This window comes from Poecilia latipinna, unplaced genomic scaffold, assembly GCF_001443285.1.
Source record: "Poecilia latipinna isolate Pla-1442-1.1 unplaced genomic scaffold, P_latipinna-1.0 Scaffold1707, whole genome shotgun sequence".
Lineage (NCBI taxonomy): Eukaryota > Metazoa > Chordata > Actinopteri > Cyprinodontiformes > Poeciliidae > Poecilia > Poecilia latipinna.
In genome coordinates, this window is record NW_015114323.1 from 20532 (window position 1) to 40534 (window position 20003).

Below are 20003 nucleotides of genomic sequence, written 5' to 3' on the forward strand. Positions count from 1 at the left end.
CAGAGTTGGAAGAAGGGGAGAAATCTTTACATTTCAAAGCAGATTTTGATAACTTTAATTAAAAATGGGAAACACAGCATTGACTACATTGATTTTGTAAGAAATGTTTGGTTTGTGTGATTGACTGGCGACATGTCCAGGGTGTATCCCACCTGCAACCTAATTACTGCTGAAGATGGGGACCAGCAGCCCCCTGGTGGCCATGTGAGGACAAACATGTAGGATGGATGGATGGATGCTCTTTGCACTTGAAGCTAAAGAAGAGAAGAATGTATATAGAATAAACCCCTAATAATTTTAACCTAATATTTACAACAGAGTTCATGCAAGAACACTTGCATATGTTTGTCCTGGGCTGCTGGAGCCACATTTTTTCCTTTCAGCACAGCACCGTTATGGAACAACGCCTTTCCAATCCGTTGGACTGAAGGGAATGTAGGGTTTGATATTTTGTACATGCATCTTATCTTTGATACAAATGTTTATTTCTTGACATGACAGTTTGTTTAGTTTATTCCCAGGGATTCTTAAAAGATTCCAGCTTGGAATAGTTATGCAATTCCCAGCTTAACTTCAACATGGAAAGTTTCCTGAAATCTCTTTGCTGGCCTGCTTGCAACAAAGTATGGTGCTAGTTATCGATATCAAGGTTTCTGACGCAGCAGCTGAAGTTCCTTTAATGAGATGCTAGATGCTTTATAAAGCAGCATAAGCCAAAGATATATATATATATTAAGTTTATTCTATATTTTTGCTGAATATGAAAAAAATATGATCAGAATAATGAAATCAATATCTTGTATTATTTTTGCAACATTAGGAATAGCGGTTGTTTTTCTGTCTCGATTTAAAAGCAGTTAGATCAACATTTGAGTTTCAAAATGTGCAGTTTTTATATTAGTTCAAGCATCTTTTATGCTCATTTCTACCAAATTGTTAGACTTCCTGTCTCACTTTACAATGGTTTGCATGACTAAAATAAATCTCTTGTAAAACATCTACAAACACCTCCTGTGTGTTTTTATTTTGAAGAGTTTCCTCTTGTGCCTTCAGTGAGGTTGGCTTCCTGTTTATCACCCCAGGTGTTTGCGGCCAATCGCCCCACCTGTTGTGCCTTAATTATGGGTTTCTCTGTAGTTGGACTTTGTTGAATTGATGTTCCTCTGCCTCCATTTATTTAGTTTCATTTTCTTCACGCTGTTTGCCACTGACAGAGAGGAGAGAAGCATCTGAGCAGTGCAGGTATTTAACTGTTACATGTTTGTGTCCACTTTGATGTTTCTATTAGCTTTACACGTAAAGGTCACCCAGCTCCATTGATCCAACTGCAAACAAACCTCCCAAATCCTTTCAAGTTGATGTTTTATAGATCTGAATCTCTAATGTTACTTAATAGATCAGTTTCTGAAGCTGTTGACAGGGGGAAAAAATAGCTTTCAATACCTCTGTCACCAAAATATCATAACAGCTGGAGTGAAAAATGACTACTTTGATACCATTTTGCCTCTTATTATTAATTGGAAATTGTGTGGTGTTCTTTGTAAAGTTACCGTCAAAACTTAGCTGTAATTTCGGTTAGCCTGTCGGAGCTAATTTTTCAGTCATATTTTCACCATTATTCATTTATGAACTCGGTTTCAAACTATTTAGTTAGCAAGCAAAATTAAATATTTAACTCAAGGCTAAATATTTATTCAACATAGTAAATGCTTATCTTGCTAGCTAAATATTTAGCTTCAAACTAAACAGCATCAAGCTAAAAATGTAGCTTGCTTACTATGTATTTAGCAGCTATATATGTAGGTAGGAAGCTAAATATTTTTGCTTCTTTCCATTCTCTGCTTTAATATTTAGCTTCAAACTGCATATTTATTATGCTAAGTATTTAGTTTAGATCTAAACATTTTATCGGTTACTAAATATTTAGCTTGCTAATTAAACATTTAGTTTAAATCGTGACATTTATAAATGAATGACGGTATAACTAAAAAATTAACCCACATTTTTGTTTTGCTTTTATGAGAAGGCTAACCAATCCAAATTATTGCTGTTAATTTTTGACCGTAGCTTTAGAAACGGCATGCTATAGGACAAAACAAAAAACAACTCGTATTAAAACATGAAGGCAGTTTACTTCCAGCATGGACCGAGCTGAATCCCTTGTATCATCGGGATCAAGCCCCACCAGAATGGGTGATCTGATCGTCTCCGAGCTGTGCCGCGTCTCAGAGAGCTCAACTGCCCGGTCCAGACAGGAAAACAGGACATGAGCTCCTCTCCAGACCCTGGCACAGCGTGGTGAAGGCCTGAAGCTTTTGGAGGCTTTTCAGGGAATTTTGGCCAAAGAATGAGCCTCGCATTCTCATCATCTGTGAGAATCAAGTCCTGGACTGACTCGCACTGAAATGGACCCAAAAACTTACAGACGAAGTGTAGCTGATGCAAAACATGTTGTGAAGCAGCTGCATTAACGAGATTGTGGGGCAGGACAGAGCAAACTGCGACAGCTGGAGAGCAGAAGAATCAGAACCAGGACTTGATCTCTGCAGCCTGGATTTTAAAGGTATGTTGGCATAAGTTGGGACTCTGTATTTCTTGAAATGTTTTCTACATTCAGATACTATTTGTCCTGATGAAACACGGTGATATTTACTATCGCACATCTGTGAACACCTGCCCTTAATTTTAAACTCGCTCACTGGAGGATCTGAAGATGAACCTGTCAGGATGTTATAATGTTGAGCTCTTCAGGGTCTCCTTAAGGAAGCTGTGGCCTGATGATTACAGATTACATTGACTGTCTTTTTTTTTTTGCATGCACAAAGCTTCTGGTGCGATGGTTTGTTATAGTTATGGTAGATCCATGTGGGAGGTTGCAGGTCAACAAGTGGCTGCAGCTTGGCATTTTACTCGTCAGTATTGTGAGTGATGTTTTATATTTCAGTTACAATTGTTACTGTTGCTTGAGGATAGAAATTATACAGTTGACAAATGTTCAAATATGATAGAAAATAAGGTTACTGCAAATTGGATCAGTTTTTCATTTTCATATTGATTTTTTTTTCTCAAATTTAAAAAGGGAAATGATCCCAAGCTTTTATTTGTAGCATTTACAAATGAATGGTTAGTCACAAAATCCTGACTTCGGTTTTATGCACTCGCAGTGTACAGACGTAAAGTATAAATTTAGAAACTTTAGAGCGCATGTGTCACCTTTAAAGGCTGGTGTCTTACAACTTTTACATGTCTCTGCTTCTGCACCTCTGAGTCACATAATCAACTCACTTACAGGACTCTGGAGAACTGGGCTGCATACTAAGGTGATTCAGCCGTTTGACTCGCGTGCATTTGACCAGGTAACCATATGAAAGGACGCAGGTGAATGTATGTGCTTGTTGTTTAGAGAGAAAAATGTTATTTTGCGGTAGTGCAAATATGCATGTTTAGGAAAAGAAACAGTTTCTGTCTCCAACACAATGAAGAGTTCAAACTTCATGATTTGGTGGAAAAACATCAATTTTCACTTCCAGATTTCATGCGTCTTGGATTTTCCTCCACAGGCTGTGATTTCATTTTCAAATGCTTTGTGTAGTTTAAGCAGCCTGTGTAGCCAGACATCAGCTAGGTAAAGGTGTGCGTCGCTTCATCTGCGATCACAGAAATGCATGAATCTCCTCTGAACACCAGATTTACGGTGTGAGTTTGCTGCCGATGTGTTTGTGTGCATTTGCATGCTCGGTGCCGGTCCATCTGTGCCGTCACCCCCCTCCCCATGCGACCAGATGACTCAGCTGGATGTCTGTCTGCATGTCTGACATGATGCAGGGCCTCGGCCTCAACTGGCCCGGTGGGTGGTCCCGGCCCAGCATGGCTGAACAGCAGGTTGTGGCATCGCTTCCCACCTCCAGCCCTCCACTCCCGATTTCCCTCATCTTCTATCGCCACTCCTCGGTTTTTAGTGTTTTCAAAAAGGGGAAATTGACAAGTAATGAGGAAGGAATTGGCTTTTTTTTTTTTGACCCGAAACCCCCTCACCCTCTGTCCCTGATGACTGACATGTTCTTGAGGATAAAATATCAAATTTAACCAAAGTGTTTTTTATGCAGCAACAAAAGCAGCAGGTGTGATTTTTGCAAAGTAAAATGTTTAGTTTGCTAAACACTGACAGAAAAGCAACATGAAATGCTTGTGCTCAGAATTTTGTCCATTAAAGTCAAAATTTTCTGTTCACGCCAACATCAATCCAATCACGCCATCCTTCACCACTGCACAGGTTCAAAACTTGCAAGTTTTAAATTACCTCTTTAGAACAAACTAAGCAAGAGGTGTGACTTGATTAAAATTTTTAAAGGACTTAATTGCAGGGTCTGTAATTAATCGCGTTTAAACCCAACCACACCTCGACAAAACAAGCAGCATTTTAAATTCAAAAATCCGCTTTGCTGCTGCCTTCCTCCTCTGGAAACAGAATACAGTTGAGTAGATAAAAATGCTTTCATCATGTGCAGCGTCTCACTCCTGCTCCCACTCTTGAACTTGGTACTGAGCCATCAGAGATCTATAGGAGGCCTCATGAGAACAAATAGCCCGTATCTAATCTGTTTCCTCTCCTGATGAGTTCTGACTACATGGCTGCTGATTTTCTGCAGTAAAAATGGCTGAAAACGCATGCTCCTCTTTCATTTCCCTGTCTTTTCTTTAAATCTGCTCCATTTTCATCCCATTTCCCTCACCTTTGTATTCCTCTTCACCTCAGTTTCCCCCTCCGTGTCCTCCATCTCTCTCTCTGCCTCTCATATTCTCACCCCCAGCTCGCTTTGTGAGCAGCTGAATGTTTACTTCATGTCAGCCTCATCATCCATTCTGACTGGGCCTCTGCTGGGAGGATTTGCTCCTCTCTTTCACATTTTATTTGTTCCCCTATTTGCTGTTTCCATTAAAGATGAAATTGAAATCTCCTGTGCCAACACACACCAGACGCCGCGACTAACAGAAACACAAAGCGAGCTGTGCTTTGGCGTGTGAAAGAGCACACACCTCTCGTCCTACTTTTTCTTGCTTTACCTTCTTCTCATCCGCCAACACCGACTTGTCTCCGTTCTGTAGTTGTTGCAAGTGCGAAAGGAGACGCTTTTGTCTTGTTTTTGTGTGGTATGATTTATTTCCTGCTTCGTCAAGGGAACTGACTCTTCCTCTTTCTCAGTCTGGCACTTTTCAACACATTTAAAAACTTACTTTTCTCACTTCTTTGCCTAGACCTTTGAGGCAAAATTTAGCAACAAGAAGATGTGAGCTAAATGACTCAGTGCTGGCGAGACGTTCACATCAACTCTTCAGGAGCAGGAATCGCCTGATAGTTTCAGGGGTTTTAAGGGATTTTGAATCGTCTATCCTGAGTGGGATGATGCTGCTGCCAATGACTCAGATATGCCCAGACCCCAGTATCAGTTGATTAATAAAGGGCTCCTTGTGGTCTGGTAGTGTGTGAATATTTCCGTGACGTTTTCAGTTTGGGAGTATGGGGTACCTGACCCCTTGATAGGGGCCCTTGGGTTCCTGTATGAGTCGCAGGGAGTCGTCCTGTTTCCATTGTGTAATTGGACTCTGCCAATGTTGCCCTTTGTCACTGAGTCATAAGGTGGTGAGGGGATCTATTGTCGGGTCTCTGCTTTTTGCAGATGATGTGGTTCTGTTGGCTTCATCCCAACATGATCTTCAGCTTTCACTGGTACAGTTTGCAACTGGGATGAAGATCTCTGTTCCCCCCAAGTCCAAGACCATGGTCTTGAGCAAGAAAAGAGTAGAATGTCTTCTCCAGGTTGGGGATGAGGTCCTGCCCCAAGCAGAGGAGTCTAAGTATCAAGGTATTATTCGAGAATGAAGGGGAAAATGGAGATCGATAGGTAGGTTGGCTCTGGACAGGCACTGTCCTAGTCTGTTGTTGTGAAGAGAGAGCAAAGCTCCTGACTTACCAGGATGTTCTTACCATTATCTATGGCAGAAACTCAATGGAGAGAGAAGTCTGGGCCTTTCTGTTTAGGCTGCTGCCTCAAGTGGATGAAAATGGTTGGATGGACTGACCACTCTCTGCAACTCAAGATGGCTGTGTGCTGAAATCTGAGTAGATCAGTAGTTTCTGAAATACTAATCCGTCTGGCACTAACGACCATGCCATGTTCTAAGGGACTAGAATCGTCCTCCTCCTCCTTTCTGGACTTCATCAAGTCGTCTTCATCACACCTGAATGCATGGAGAAGCTGCAACAAGGGACCAGTAAGTGTGTGTATATTTTTGAGTTTTTATGAACAAACCCTGTTTATGCAGAACAACAATTACAAAAGGTCTCAAATTAATGACTTTTACACCCCAGGAAACGTATGTACAGTTCTCTGTGGAAGCGCGGAAGACTGTTCTCCGTCGCTCCGTCTTTCTCGTGACGTCGGTGAAAACCTTCAGAGAGGTCGTAGGCAGTGTTTGGATGGCTGCAGGAGAAAACAAAAGCGGCACTCTGCAGGTTAATGAGGCCAGGAAGACGCTTTGTGTCGAGCTTCATCAGTATTCAGCGGAGGTCCCCCACCCGTGCTCTCCCAATATTATGCCAGTCATTTAGGTCAGCCACATTACGGTGCCTATGTGAGAGGCAGCCACCCACACACACACACACACACACACACACACACACACACACACACAAAGATGTAAACAGAAGATGGGAGAATTTTCAGGCAATTTAATAGAAATACAGTCTCATCAGCTGCTCACCTCCTCATTCTCTCTATTCATTAGCTCTGTCCCTCACTCACTGCCTTTTCTTTCCATTTTGCAAACATCCATCTCTTGCTACCTGACCCCCTTCGTCTCTTTCTATTCCCCACATACTGCTCCTTCAATTAAGATAGAGTGGCTAGTCCTATATAAATTACATTAACATCTCTAATGGCTGCCGCAGGTTATTGGTTTGTCATTAGGACCCCACTCAGGTCAGCACAGGCCAGCTTCCAGAGCTCAGTAAGGGATTTAAGAGAAGCAGATCCTAGCTGCAGGGGAAAGCCTTCGACAGTTTTTACTCAATCCGCTAATAGAGAAAAGGAAAACAGACAGCATCAAACTTCCAGTTTCTTTACGGGCATGAGGTTAGTTTCTGCTGTCCACCGGTAAAAGTTTCTCATTTAAATGGTCAACTTAACTTTGTTAGTAGTTGGTTTTCACCGTATCGCCTTCTCTTTATTCTCGGTATGCTTTGGGTTTTTGGAAGAGTTGTTTGTATCCGAGCATTTTAAATATACATTTTTCCAATATTTTATGTAATTACAGGAGGGGGGGAATGCATGGAGTAATGATCTCAATATCAGGAATTGAATCCAGAACAATTACAACCATATAACAGCTTTATGATCCCGGCTCATCTCTTCAGATGTTGGTTCAATATTTCCATATGATGTTCATTTCCCATGAAGTGGAGTTCACCCATGCTGTACCTTCAGCCGTCATAAAAATGTTAGGATGTCCTGGACTTTCCCAAGTTGAAATGATCTTAACCAACTCGCCCCATGTTTGAGCAACAAATTGAACCTGACCTGCAGAAACTCCTGTAGGGACAATATGTCATAAATATGCATACCAGAGTGAAGTTGGACTCAGTGATAACACAGATCACGTAGTGCTGATGACTAATAGTGTTATGGTACAGATTCATTTTCTGAAAAGACTTAAATTGGTTTTTGTGAGAAAATAGAGATGTATAAACCTGTACTTTGTGTGAATTCACACCAGTCACATTTGAGGATTATAAAAAGTCTGGCTCTGTGAGCTTTAACCAATTTGACACAATCACATGAATATTTTTACAATGTAGCTTCATCTCGCATTGCAATGTTATTCCACCATCGTCTGATTGAGATTTTGAAATATTTGATATATCGTAAAGAACATATTCCTTTAAGAGCTAATTTATATCTCAAGATTGTTTTTATTTTTGCACAGCTGCTTTGGTTTCCCCGTCACCTGTGCCATGGATTCATGAAACGGGTCAAACTCTTTTCAAGAACTCCATCAGCGCAGCTTTATTTCCACTTTAGCTCTCCGTGTTTCACTGACATGCCTGAATAGCAAATTAGCATCAAATTGATAGCCTAGAGCTAAATTTCCTCCCTTCCCTTCTTTCTTTCTAACATTATGACTAAGCCTGAACTTCTTAAAAAAAAAAAAAAAAACATGAGAACATTTCTCCTAATTTTTATTTGGACTGTTGGATAGATCGGATGGTCAGTTTTGGTTGCATATTCCACTGGAAAAAAAAATCAGTTTAATGAACAAAGTAATTTTACTGGCAGCTGTTTTTAAAAGGCGCAGTGTAAAGTGAGTTGTTTTTCTTTCAGATTGTTGGTTTTTCAAATCTTCCTCGTTGATCTGCTGATTCTGACTCGACTCCAAATGTTTTTATACCATCACACTTGGCTGCAGCTTGTGCATGAGCTAAACGTCTTTAATCTTGTGCAGTAACACTGTATTGGCAAGAAATTATAATTTAGCAAACTGGAGCATGAAAACTAATTTGTCATTAGCGTAGAAATTTGGGCTTCTGTGTTTTTATTTTCGAGCAAATGATACCCAAGGATGCTGGGGGTGACCTCTTTGCTGTCTCTGTGCCATATTTCACTGCTGCTAACCCAGATGGGCTCGGCTTTTGGATTCGAACACAAACTGCACATGGCATGCAGCTGGAGCTCTTAATCTTGTGAATCATAGCAGTTTAGCAGTTTTAAATGAGTCACTGCACAGCCTGGTGTCACAGTAACCATCTGAAAACAGGGAATGAAGGGAAAAATAATCAGATTTATGCTGATATTTGGACATTCTTCGCTCTTGCAGATTTGAAGGAACTTTCTCACTCAGGCAGCTACAAGAATATTTAACGCGATTGTCTGTTTTTGAGGGACCCGAATCATTTATTGGATTTCACTCTAGAAATCCAAACCTTATTTTTGACACAAATATTTCTCATTTTCTCAACTTTTTATGAAAAGCTCCCTTTCCTCAAAATCTGTCTGTGTTGATTTAAATATTGGTTTTACACATTCTTAATGAAAAAGTTTAAATGCATGGCAAAAACAAGTATGGTAATGATCTGAAAACAAAAGACAACACAATTATGCATACAAAATGACTTCTCTGGCTGTTTCTACCTGTCTGAGGCTTTTAAAGGGTTAAAGCACATTTTATCACCAAAGAGCTGAGTTTCACCAAACTGAGTCACAAATAATGTGCAAGGTGTGAAATGCATGCCACTTCTACGTTTGTATACTGAATACTTTAAAGAAATAACATTAACCGTGATGGGGTTTTTATATGGGTGGTTGCCCAGGGAGGCATTTGAAAGATGGGCACCAAATGCCATTAAAAAAGAAAAAGAACTGGTCAGTTGGACCCTGTAGAGATTTTGTTTTCAAAGGTTGCATCAGAGAGCATAAAATTAAGTTTTATGGCTACAGATGGAGTTGCACCACACCAGTGTTTCTGAGTTTGCGGCAGAATTGACATCAGATTTTGGCAACATGTAAAAACTTGGCACCAGTCACTCATTTCTAAGGTAGCAATAATTGTGAAATGGCAGTTAAGAACTAGCTAATTGTTACCAGTATCATTCAAAGCAACAGTATGGTCAGCTTACTAAATAATACTAAAGGATTATTTTTTTCTTTTACAGTGGAACTATTTTCTCTACCTGCATGTTTACTATAATGTGCTAATGAATTATGTATATAATGTTGAATATAATATTCAGTACAATATCTAGTTATCTAAGCAGCAGTTGAAATAGAATATTTTTTTGTTAAATAAATGCGTAATAAGTTTTTGAATGGCTGCTTCATTCCCGTAATCTGTAATCTGTCCTGGTTTGTTCCAGATTACTCCACCGTCAGAACCTCACAGCTCATGCCTCCTTCACTCCTTCTGTTTCGGAGGAGCCGTGATCTGTGCCGGGAAGTCTTATTAGGGAAATGACTAGTCGAAATTGCCCTTAACAATTTGATGCTCTCAGTATACAGAAGTAAGACAGAAAATTCAAGCTAAGCTCCACTGCAGCAACACTCACACAAAAAAAAAGGGAGAAGGAAGCACAACCGAGGGGGAGACCATTTATTTTCTTCGTTTGGTCCCTGGGTTGTCAATCCACTCAGTGAGGGTTTTAAAAGTAGCTGAGGACAATCTGCAGAGAGCCCCGTCTGTATTAAACATGGCGTATTCGCCTTGTGGTTAATGTCAAGTGTGGCTAAGGTACCTGGGTCTCCGAGGGGGTGCCGAGCGAGAGCACTGTTGATGTGATTAAAATGTTGGAGAACAGCCAGAGGGTGATGGCTGGCACAGATTCTGCTCTGTCACCTCCTCCTCCTCCATTTCACCCTCCATCCCTCTCCTCTCAGTGCCAGCTGTCAGTTATGTCAGTCAGTTTGCTAATGATGCTCCTACAGAGCTCAGAGCGCACCGATACATCTGTCATGCCCAAATATCTCTCTGTTCGCATGTAAACAGTCCTCAAACGGCCTAGTTTTGTGCGATGCTGCTTTTTACGCCGGGTTAAGGAAATGTATTATTCATAAACGCTCTCTATTCATTACACCACCGTTGGTCAACATCCAAGAGCATTTTCACACTTAACTTCTTCCATGAGCCTCAGTGTTGGTGACAAAATAATGCCCAGACGGAATATTTTAGCTTAGTACTTCTGCTTCCAGTCCATTAAAAGTGGGTGCTGTCACTGAGCTGCTATTTTTCTTTTTCAGGGATGTTATCAGTCCTGTCAGACGTGCAAATCATATAGTTCACAGTCGAGCAGCGGCTGCCCAACCCTGACGGGTCAACGAATTTACACCTCGACCACTTTAGGTTTTAACGCCAACCTTCAAACTGCTTCCTTAATGAAGAATTTCACAGGCAATTTGCGCATTGTGACATCTGAAGCGTCTATTTTTAAGATTCTTCTTGTTCAGATATGACTCGACAGCATCCGCATAGAGAACTTGTGATGTGTTTTATTGTTTTGATTGTAACTTAGTGGCGCTTTCGTTCAGAGGTTGCCAGAAAAGCTGTGAGATTAGCAGCTATAATCAGGAAGGAATAAAATGCAGACTAAACTGTAGACGGTGAGAAAGTCACTGATGGATAATGTGGTCGATCGATATGTACCGGTTATCTGTCTTAAAGGTTAATCCCGAGGCAAAGCTCTAAAGGTGGATAGATTTAACATTTATCTGTTTTTGAAGACGTCGGGAAAGAAACAATGGACTGGTTTCTAGGGTTGGGAAATTAAGAACACTTCATGAGTGATCTGATTATGATTCAGACGGCGACGGTGAGAGTGCACTCAGGCATACAACCCAAACTAACCCAACACACAAACAATATTCATTAAATTGGTACTTCTTGTAGATTTGATCTTGATAATGTCCGTTACATCTCAGAGATAAAGTTGTTGGTTGAATAAAACTTATGTAGGATGTACACTGCCTGGGGTGTGAATAATTTTGGGTTGACTCCATAGTTAACCGTAAGTGCAGGTTGCGATGCTTGCAGGATGCAACGCTGCAGCGTCGTAAATGACGGTCAGGTTGTTTTTAATCACCATTTTATTTCCAATGTCGCCGCATCAGCGGCCACCTGATGCCAACGATTAGAGCGCCAGTCGATTAATTTCAAACTGTAAACAAGCAGTTTCACTGGTGCTGCTAAGCAGGTGTTTGTCATGAATTGATGGACGCCCTGCAGCCGCTCTGAACGCAGTATTCACCCAGACTATCGTATAAATGGGTGATGGCTCCCTTCATTTGGCGATGAAACTGATGCATCCTGCAGGTTTATGGTGCAGTGAAATATCCGAGTGCCATTAGGGTCTAATCAACAGCAAATTATGTAATGAATGTGCGCATCTTGAGTATTTAATTTAAATATGAATTAAATGCAATCCTGAAGCAACAGCAGAAAAATCCAGATGACAACTTACCAACAGCAGAATAGAAATCTACAGGCAAATCTCTGCACCAAACGGACTCATTACTGCAACATGTGGGCAAAGAATCGCAGATGTTTGGCCAAGGACTGAATGTATTCATCAGGAAAGAGGAGCAAACATCAACAAGTGCTAATAAGATCCACTCTGTCCATTGGATACACCTGATTCATCACCAGAAACTAGCATGTATTGATGCCAAATACTTTGAAGCAAATGATTCGATTTGGACCTAATTTGGTGCTACTAAGCACCAAATTGGGGGGACAAGATCGTTTCGCTTGAGATCTCTGGATATTACGCCGTCACATTATTGCTCATCCGGTTAATTTTGTCTTTACGAGAAATATTTGTAGTTTTCTGTGCACGTTAAGGTGTTTTTCCACCATTCTAGTGAAATCAAGCTAATGCGCCTTCTAACATGCAGATGTGGCGTTTGTGTAGCACATGTCAGGAACGAGGCTGAATGGACCTCTTTGGATGATTAAAAGACATAATATAATAAATATAATAAATGCTTATTGTTTCATAATAATAAACATTTATGAAACAAGTAATAAACATTTTGTCAAAAGCCATAATCAAAATCAAGAATAATCTATTTTAAATTTTTTTTAAGTCATCTACTTTTTGTCCACATACGTATTTAAATAATTGCTGAGGTTTTTTGAGTTTTTTTATTTTTGTTTTGTCATTTATTGGTTCATGTTTATCCTCCAAATGACTCTCTCAAGTATGAACGTCTGCACATGGGGTTCAGTGTGTTAAAAATCAGAAATAAGTCAAGAAATCAAGAATAATCATCAAATATACTGACCAATGTTCCAGGTGTTCAGGTGGATTTTTCGTCTTAATGTTCCAGGTGATTAGCAGTTTTTTGGAAATGCGCATTGTTGCGACCTGCATGGTTTTTTTTAATCAATTGATGGTACAAATATATTAGACTTCCTTAAAGCTTGATCTCAAGTATTTCTCCCTCTTTTTTTTTTTTTTTGTCTTGTTTTGTCCTCATTCCTGCTTTCACCCCCTTACCAGAGGTCAGCGGCATTAGTGTTTGAATTTTAAGGCTAAGTTATTCGCTTGACCTTGTCATCTGTCAGCATACAGTGTTTTTCTCCTGGGTCTGCCATGTGAGACTCTTGTTATGCTCCCCGGGGCTCCGGGGTAAAGGTGGATACCCTTTCAAATACTTTCTACTGCAAACCATGGGTCGTGTGTGCATGAATATACATATGTATATGAGCCCTGCACTTCGACAGTGCTGCTGGGAATGATGAATGGCTGCCAGGTGTAGGTTTACGGCTCTGACAGCAGAAAGAGTTCAGAGTCTGTGGTGAGTCACCGATGTAGCCTGTGGCAGACACCGCCGGCCCACACGGATAAGGTCTCCGTCTCAGGCTGGAGGAAATGGAGATGAAGCTTAATTTCCGTCATACGAGAGGTGGGACCGTGCAGGAGGAGACTTTGGGCCCCTCTGTGGTCCTGGGGCAACAGAGCCAGCTCACCCAGCAGTCCTCTGCGCCTGTCAGCCTGAGTCAACATCAAACCGGGCCCCTCGCCTCTCTCCACTTGCCTGCTGCTCGCCGAGGTCACGCGAGCACGGATTTGGCGAGTATGAATAAATCTGGCCTGCGGATGTGTCAGAGGTTTATGATTCAGACGTTTCAGTAACAGAAATCTTCAGCTTCACGTCGCAGAAGAGATGTTGCGTTCAAAGAGGGGATGCTGACCGTTTCTCTGAATCTTCGTGGTCTCAGCTGCCCCAGAGCTTCTTCACATCATCACTTAAATTCAGTTTATTCTCTGAAAGGAAGGATAACCTCTGTCTGGACTATTTGCACCAGAAATGTTAATAAAAACCATAAGATATGATCACAATAGGAGGGCCATGTGTGTCAAAGGCGGGTTGGCTTTAAAGCTCAAGTTTCATCGTGCCTCAGGGACGTCAGAGGCCGTGCAAAAGTGTCAAACCACTCCTTCCTTATTCTCCTTCCCCAGGATCTGAGTCTGATCAAATTAATCTCAATCATATGTTCTTGTGACTCTGAAGGATATTTTGCTGCTTTTTTTTTTTTTTTTTAGAAAATATTTATTTCTTTCAGATCCCATCAGAGAAAAGTCGACAATTGGAGAGGAATTGGCCTAAAAAAGCAGAGTAGAGCTGGGAAGGCATCTTCTTCTTTCTTTTCCACCATCACTACATCCTCACTCCGAGCTTTAACTTCTAAGCCGGTCCTGATATAGATCTGGAAGGACAGAAAATGTCCAAATATCCATCCGTCTATCCACTGCCTTCACCTGTTGGTTCGTGTGGGGTTGCCGGGGTGGCTGGTGTCTGTCTGCAGCTGTCGTTGGGCGAGGGGCAGGGAATGCCCTGGAAAGTCACCAGTCCATCAGAGAGCCACACAGGACACACAACCACACACACACTCATACTGAGGAGCAGATTAGACTACTCAATTAACCATTGATATGTTTTCTGGGACAACGCCCGAATACCCGGCGAGAAGCCACACATTCACAGGGAGAGCATGCAGAAAGACTCACAGTTGGGATTTGAACCAAGGACCTTCTTGATGCATGGTGACAGTGTGATCAGCTGTGCCACCATGCAGCTCATGTCCAAACTTATCAAATCAAGTCTGAGTGCATGGCACCTTTCATTGGGGGCACATTAACGATGCATCCTACAAGTGGGACATGAAAACACACAATTCTTTTACAGCACCCTTATATATTATTGGAAAGGTGAGATTCTTCAGATTTCAAGGATGTAAGCCAATGATAGAATCATAACTGTAGACACAGTAAATGCTTTTGTCAAACTACTCAGAAAGGCAAACAAATGGCCAATATAAAGTCTTATTTCCACTGAAAACCTCTGATATTTCCTTAAATTGCATCCGTTTCTCTCAAAGTTTGTATTGTAACTTCTGTTGGCATGCTCTGTTCTTTTGGGGTGGGGGGAGCAGGGGACGGGTTTGTAAGGATTTTGGATAAATTGCAGGAAATTTAAAGGGTTGTGCAGCTTCCTTATACGGTTGAACCTTGGGATGAATCTGCTGGACACACATCTGGAATGCATCCCACTTGGGATCAATATTTTCTCATTGTCTCAAAAATATATGAATTGTGGACCTGAACTTTTTGGGAAATTAAATAAGCCTTGTAAGATTGATATGCAGAGGAAAATGCTGCTTATTACTGCTGACGTTTCCATCTCGGCATCTTAAAACACACCAGTACGCTCGTAAAACCGCGCGTATTTTCTTATCATTCTTCAGATGATATCTGATGTTTTCCCTTGATATACCACCTTATTGGTGCTAAGTTGTATTTTCTGTTTGTCAAACTATGGTTGTCAGTATTTTCTTTGGGCTCAACTAAGAAACAAAATCTGAATATGTTGCATTTTTATGACAGACATTTAAGAAAACATTTAAAAATAGTTCCTTTTATGTCGGAATAAAATTTGTTCATGTCTTGAATTTTGGAGCCTTCTTTGAATGAACAATTCAGAAGTCAAAATCAAACAATAAAACTGGACTAAATGTGCCAAAACAAACAAGAAACTCCTCAGAAGTCCTTCAGATAGACTTTTTGTAATTCAACAATTTTGCACTGCACTATATCTGTTTTGAGTCAGGTAATCAGGTTTGTGGTGTTCAGCCTTTTTAAAGTCTTTTACCCCAGCAACCAAAAGGCAGCAAGTCTGCTCCACAACAAGCTTCAGCATGGAGTATATTCACACTGACACAGCATCTATAAATAGTCAGGCTAAGCCACGCCGTCTCCTTCTGTCTCCCTTGTTTTCGTTTTTTTTTTTTTTTTCTCTCTCAAACTAACTCCAGTGTCCTCGTGTGACCAAACAGCGACTTGTTCTCTGCGAAAATTCAATTTGCAGTCTAATTCCAAATCAAAAAAAGCTCGTTCAGAGCTCGGCGTTTGCTGAGCGTGACACAAACAAGCAAGGACACCGTCTGAGCGCGGCTCCCTCACAGGCTTATTATAGCTTTGCCCTCAAGTAACAGAGTTGTTCTTAATTGGCGAGTTGTCCTAATTGACTTTAGCTAATTCATGGATTAGATTATTGTTACCTTCCCTAATTGAACCATAACTTTCATGTGTTTTTTTTTTTTCCTGGCTGGTTGCTTTGTGAGTAATTGGTGCCGAGTGCTGCCATTTAAGGGATCCAGTTTAGAAGTTGAAGGGTCCCCCCCCCACCACCACCACCACCACCACCATCACATCCAGTTATGCAAAGCATCTATAGAAAGTAAAACCAATTAAAGAGAGCATGGAGGAGAAAACAATAGAAATGCAACAGCAAAACAACAGCAGCAGGTTTTGGTTTTGTAGAGTGTAACAGGCTGTGGTGCTAGTCTGTCGAGTGAAATCTCCAAAAAGTGAAACTTCTTGGAGAGTTTGACAGTTGTGTTGGTTAGATGGTCTGAAGAAAAGGAATAGCAAAAATTTAAACATTTTGAGTAAATGTTCTGCAATTTAAAATGAATTCTTGCCGCTGTAACAACCACTAAAAATAAAGTAATTCTTGTACGAGGCTGCTGCAAAACCAATGACTTGATGGCATTACGACTGGCATCCTCTTGATAACTGGCATCATGCGGTCAGCTGAGTCTGATTAGACGCTGAGGTCGGAGATGAGACATTAGATTGTGAAGAATTGGGTTGTCCTGACGACCTGCCAAAGCGGACAGGTCGCGTGTTGGTCCAAGAGACGCGTTGTTTGCCGTTTCCCTCCTTTTCCTCCAGCATTTTAAACGAGTTTGTGAAGTGGGGGTCAAAGGTTCCTGGTTTTGATTGCCATTATACTTGGTTAGTATTAACAGGGTTCCAACACACAACTCATGAAAACACTTCCAGACTCATTCACAAAGTTCTCAGAAAATATGAGGATAAATGGGAAGAATAATGGGGAAAGGGAAGGAACTTAGTAACTATGAGAGGAAGGGAGGAGCCGTGTTGGGTAGGAAGGAAAAGAGGAAGAATGGAGCAGAGGAGGAAAGAAGGAACTAAGGATGAGTGAAAGGATGGCAACCAAGGACTGGGTTTGCAAATGATCCTGTGGCTAGAAAACTTGTGTACAAAACGGTTGATTGGTTTTCAACATGCAACGTTGTTTTATGATGAAATAAACTTGATTTGAATTGGAATGAAGGAACTGAGTGTGGGGTAAAGAACAGGCACATTGAACCATCCCTAAATGCAACCAGTTTTTGCTGACAACATTCTTCAGTGTAGATGTTTATACTGAGGGAGGGAAACTCGGTTAACTATAGTCGGAATATTAAGGACTTTTTAAAAATGAACCCATCGCTGTCGGATTGAAAAATGGGCATCATGCTGCAGCATCTGATTCTCTAGACAACTGGTGAACAGAATTAACTATTTACTATCCCATGCAGATTTTCTGGTTCCCGTTTCAGTGTCCTTGGATGTAGGTACATAAAAATCAGAATTTGGACACGGCAGAGTTTTGCAAATCTGAAATTTTACGATAAATGCCCTCTGACCGATGCTTACAGTCCCTAAAGCAGACAGTCCTAATAAATACTAAAATCTGACGAGGGAAATTTAAACTTGCACGTCTTTGTTTTCAAATAACAGCTCAACCCAGTTTCCCAGTGCTTGTCTTACCAGACACAGTGTGACATTGCCTCAACTTGTTACACAAATGATTGAATGCACAAAAACTTTGCATCGACATCTCTAGCTCTTAGAAGAGCCACAAGGTCCGATGGGTCCATCTGCGGTTCAAGCATTTGCAAAGCGGCCTTTGCGTGAACTGTTGAGACATTTCTGTTGCCTGAAAAGTTCTGGCTCCACAAAACCCCACAACTTATTTCTTAAAGGACTCTTGGTTGAGGCCATATAGGAACGCAAGGACTTTATAATTGATTCCCAATAAGCTATTAGAAATTACAATATTTAAAAATGTATGCAAACTTTCAGTTAATGCCACTAAATTTTTCTTTCCTGCCTTGTCATCTTTACTATCTTGATGCCAACTGGTGTGCAGCTCCGATGAATAGAGGAGGCTTCCTCTGGGACTGTTTCTTCAGCTTCTTGATGGACAGAGAATGAAGATCTTTAAAAATGTTCCCTTAACCCTCGTACGTCAATCGGTTTCCTGTTTAGAGGTTCGGCTTTGACTTCCCTCTTGTTTTTTCTTTAAACCATTTCAAGGTGCGAGACTGACTCTTTCACACTCTGCTGAATTTAAAACCTATTAATGCAACTCGGCTTTTTGTTAAAGATTTTTGTTTCCCCATACAAGTAAAGTAAATAAGCTCACATTCAAACCGAAAGGAAATAACATAAGAGCAAAGCTGGATGTACAGAGAGGAAAAAATACAGTTATATGCTGACGGTCCTTTATGCGGCTTTCATTCTTGTCTTGCCGAAGGAGTGTTTTATATTCTGTGTCAGCCTCTGTGTGTGTGGGGACTAAATCAATTCCAAATTATTGCTCCTCTCAATAACTGATGGCCACGTCTGGGAGGAGGAGAAATGATTAATGATGATACTATGGACAATGCGAGTAAGACACACTGAGACATTATCGGCTGCAAGCCTATAGACACACACGTACAGAGAATCTAGCAAAGATTACTAAACGGAGAGAGACATCACTGCACACTTTGGTGACGGGGACAATATTTCACAATCTGAGCGCATGTGGGAAAGAAATAAATCAGTGATGCACACTGCAAAAAAAAAGAAAGAAATTCAAACAGGCTTGTTAGAATCATGAAATAAAAATGGATGAATTTAGCTGCAAGTTCTGAGAAAATTTAACTTGCTATGATTTTTTTTTTTGGAAAAGGAAGAAAATGTAGAAATCTTGTTTAAGTCATTATTTCACAATTTAAAATAAATTTTAAAAGCGAGCTTGCTTTTCTCCCACAAATTTAAAAAAAATCTGTCTTTTTTTACATAGCAGGTAATTAACTACAGTGTTAGAAATGTTTACTTTCCTTGAAGCTCTTCATAGTTTATATCATTACAAACTTTGATAGCCCAATGAAAGAAAAATTGTGCCCATTTTTTTTTCTACAACATGTTAAAAAAAAAAGGCGTAGTGGAAGTTTGACCTCAACCCTTACCTCAAAGTTGTTTTTTGCAGGTTTTCTGTTCACTGTTGAAGATGAGCAGAAGGTTCACACCAACAGTCCTGCTGACAGATTCTTCCACCTCAGATGTGGATCTCAGCAGCTCCTCCAGAGTTACCATGGGACTTGCAGTCGTTTCCCTGTCCTCGCATGACCTGTCAGTTTAGGTTTAGGACAGAAATATTGTTGTAGGTTAGCAATTGCCCCTTACCTTCATTTTAATTTTGCAAACCATAAATGTATTGTAGTAAATTACAAAGTTTCTGGTTTATAACCTGACAAAGTCAAAATATTCCACCGTTATAAAGGCACCGTCAGCCTTAGCTTTAGTGTAAACTACACATTTAACAATATATTGGATCCATCTGCATCTCTAACATCTGTAACTATGGATGTTTTATTTTAATCTAATTATTTTGAAGATGCATATGTAGCCATATTTGGAAAAACCAAGAAAGTCTACTTGCTTTTCCCCTGCTATAAATGTGCTTCATAAATTTATTCAGAATCTAATATTCAATGCAGTTTTTTTTAAACACATTTCCAAGCTGCCGCTCTTGAAATGCTATGAATTTTTAAACTGCGACACTGATTTTCATTAAAACCCGCAAAATGAATCACATTTATCGATGCATATTTTAAGCTCGTTCCTGAAACAAAAACCACCATTCCTTAAAAGAGTTTAGCTGCAACTTTACATCCCTTAAAGTCTGTAAATATGTAAATATGCACCCTGCCACTTGCCTGGCTGCAACCCTCAAACATTTCCTCGGCAGCTTGATGCTGTCAGCAAACAGCTAATAATATGTTGCTAATGTTAGATAAACCAGGCTCCCAACTGCCACTGCTGACAAGTCCCACCC

General features: G+C 40.6%; 1 long non-coding RNA gene across 1 annotated transcript in view; it reads left to right on the plus strand.

Annotated features, from left to right (window-relative positions):
* The first annotated feature begins 1071 nt into the window (after positions 1 to 1071).
* The window catches only part of LOC106964716 (uncharacterized), an 84630-nt gene continuing 65698 nt past the window's right edge, over positions 1072 to 20003 (plus strand). Inside the window, exons 1-4 of the long non-coding RNA XR_001428484.1 lie at positions 1072 to 1242; positions 2130 to 2563; positions 6184 to 6273; positions 6371 to 6610. This is a non-coding gene — a long non-coding RNA (uncharacterized LOC106964716). The remainder of the gene's footprint in view (positions 1243 to 2129; positions 2564 to 6183; positions 6274 to 6370; positions 6611 to 20003) is intronic.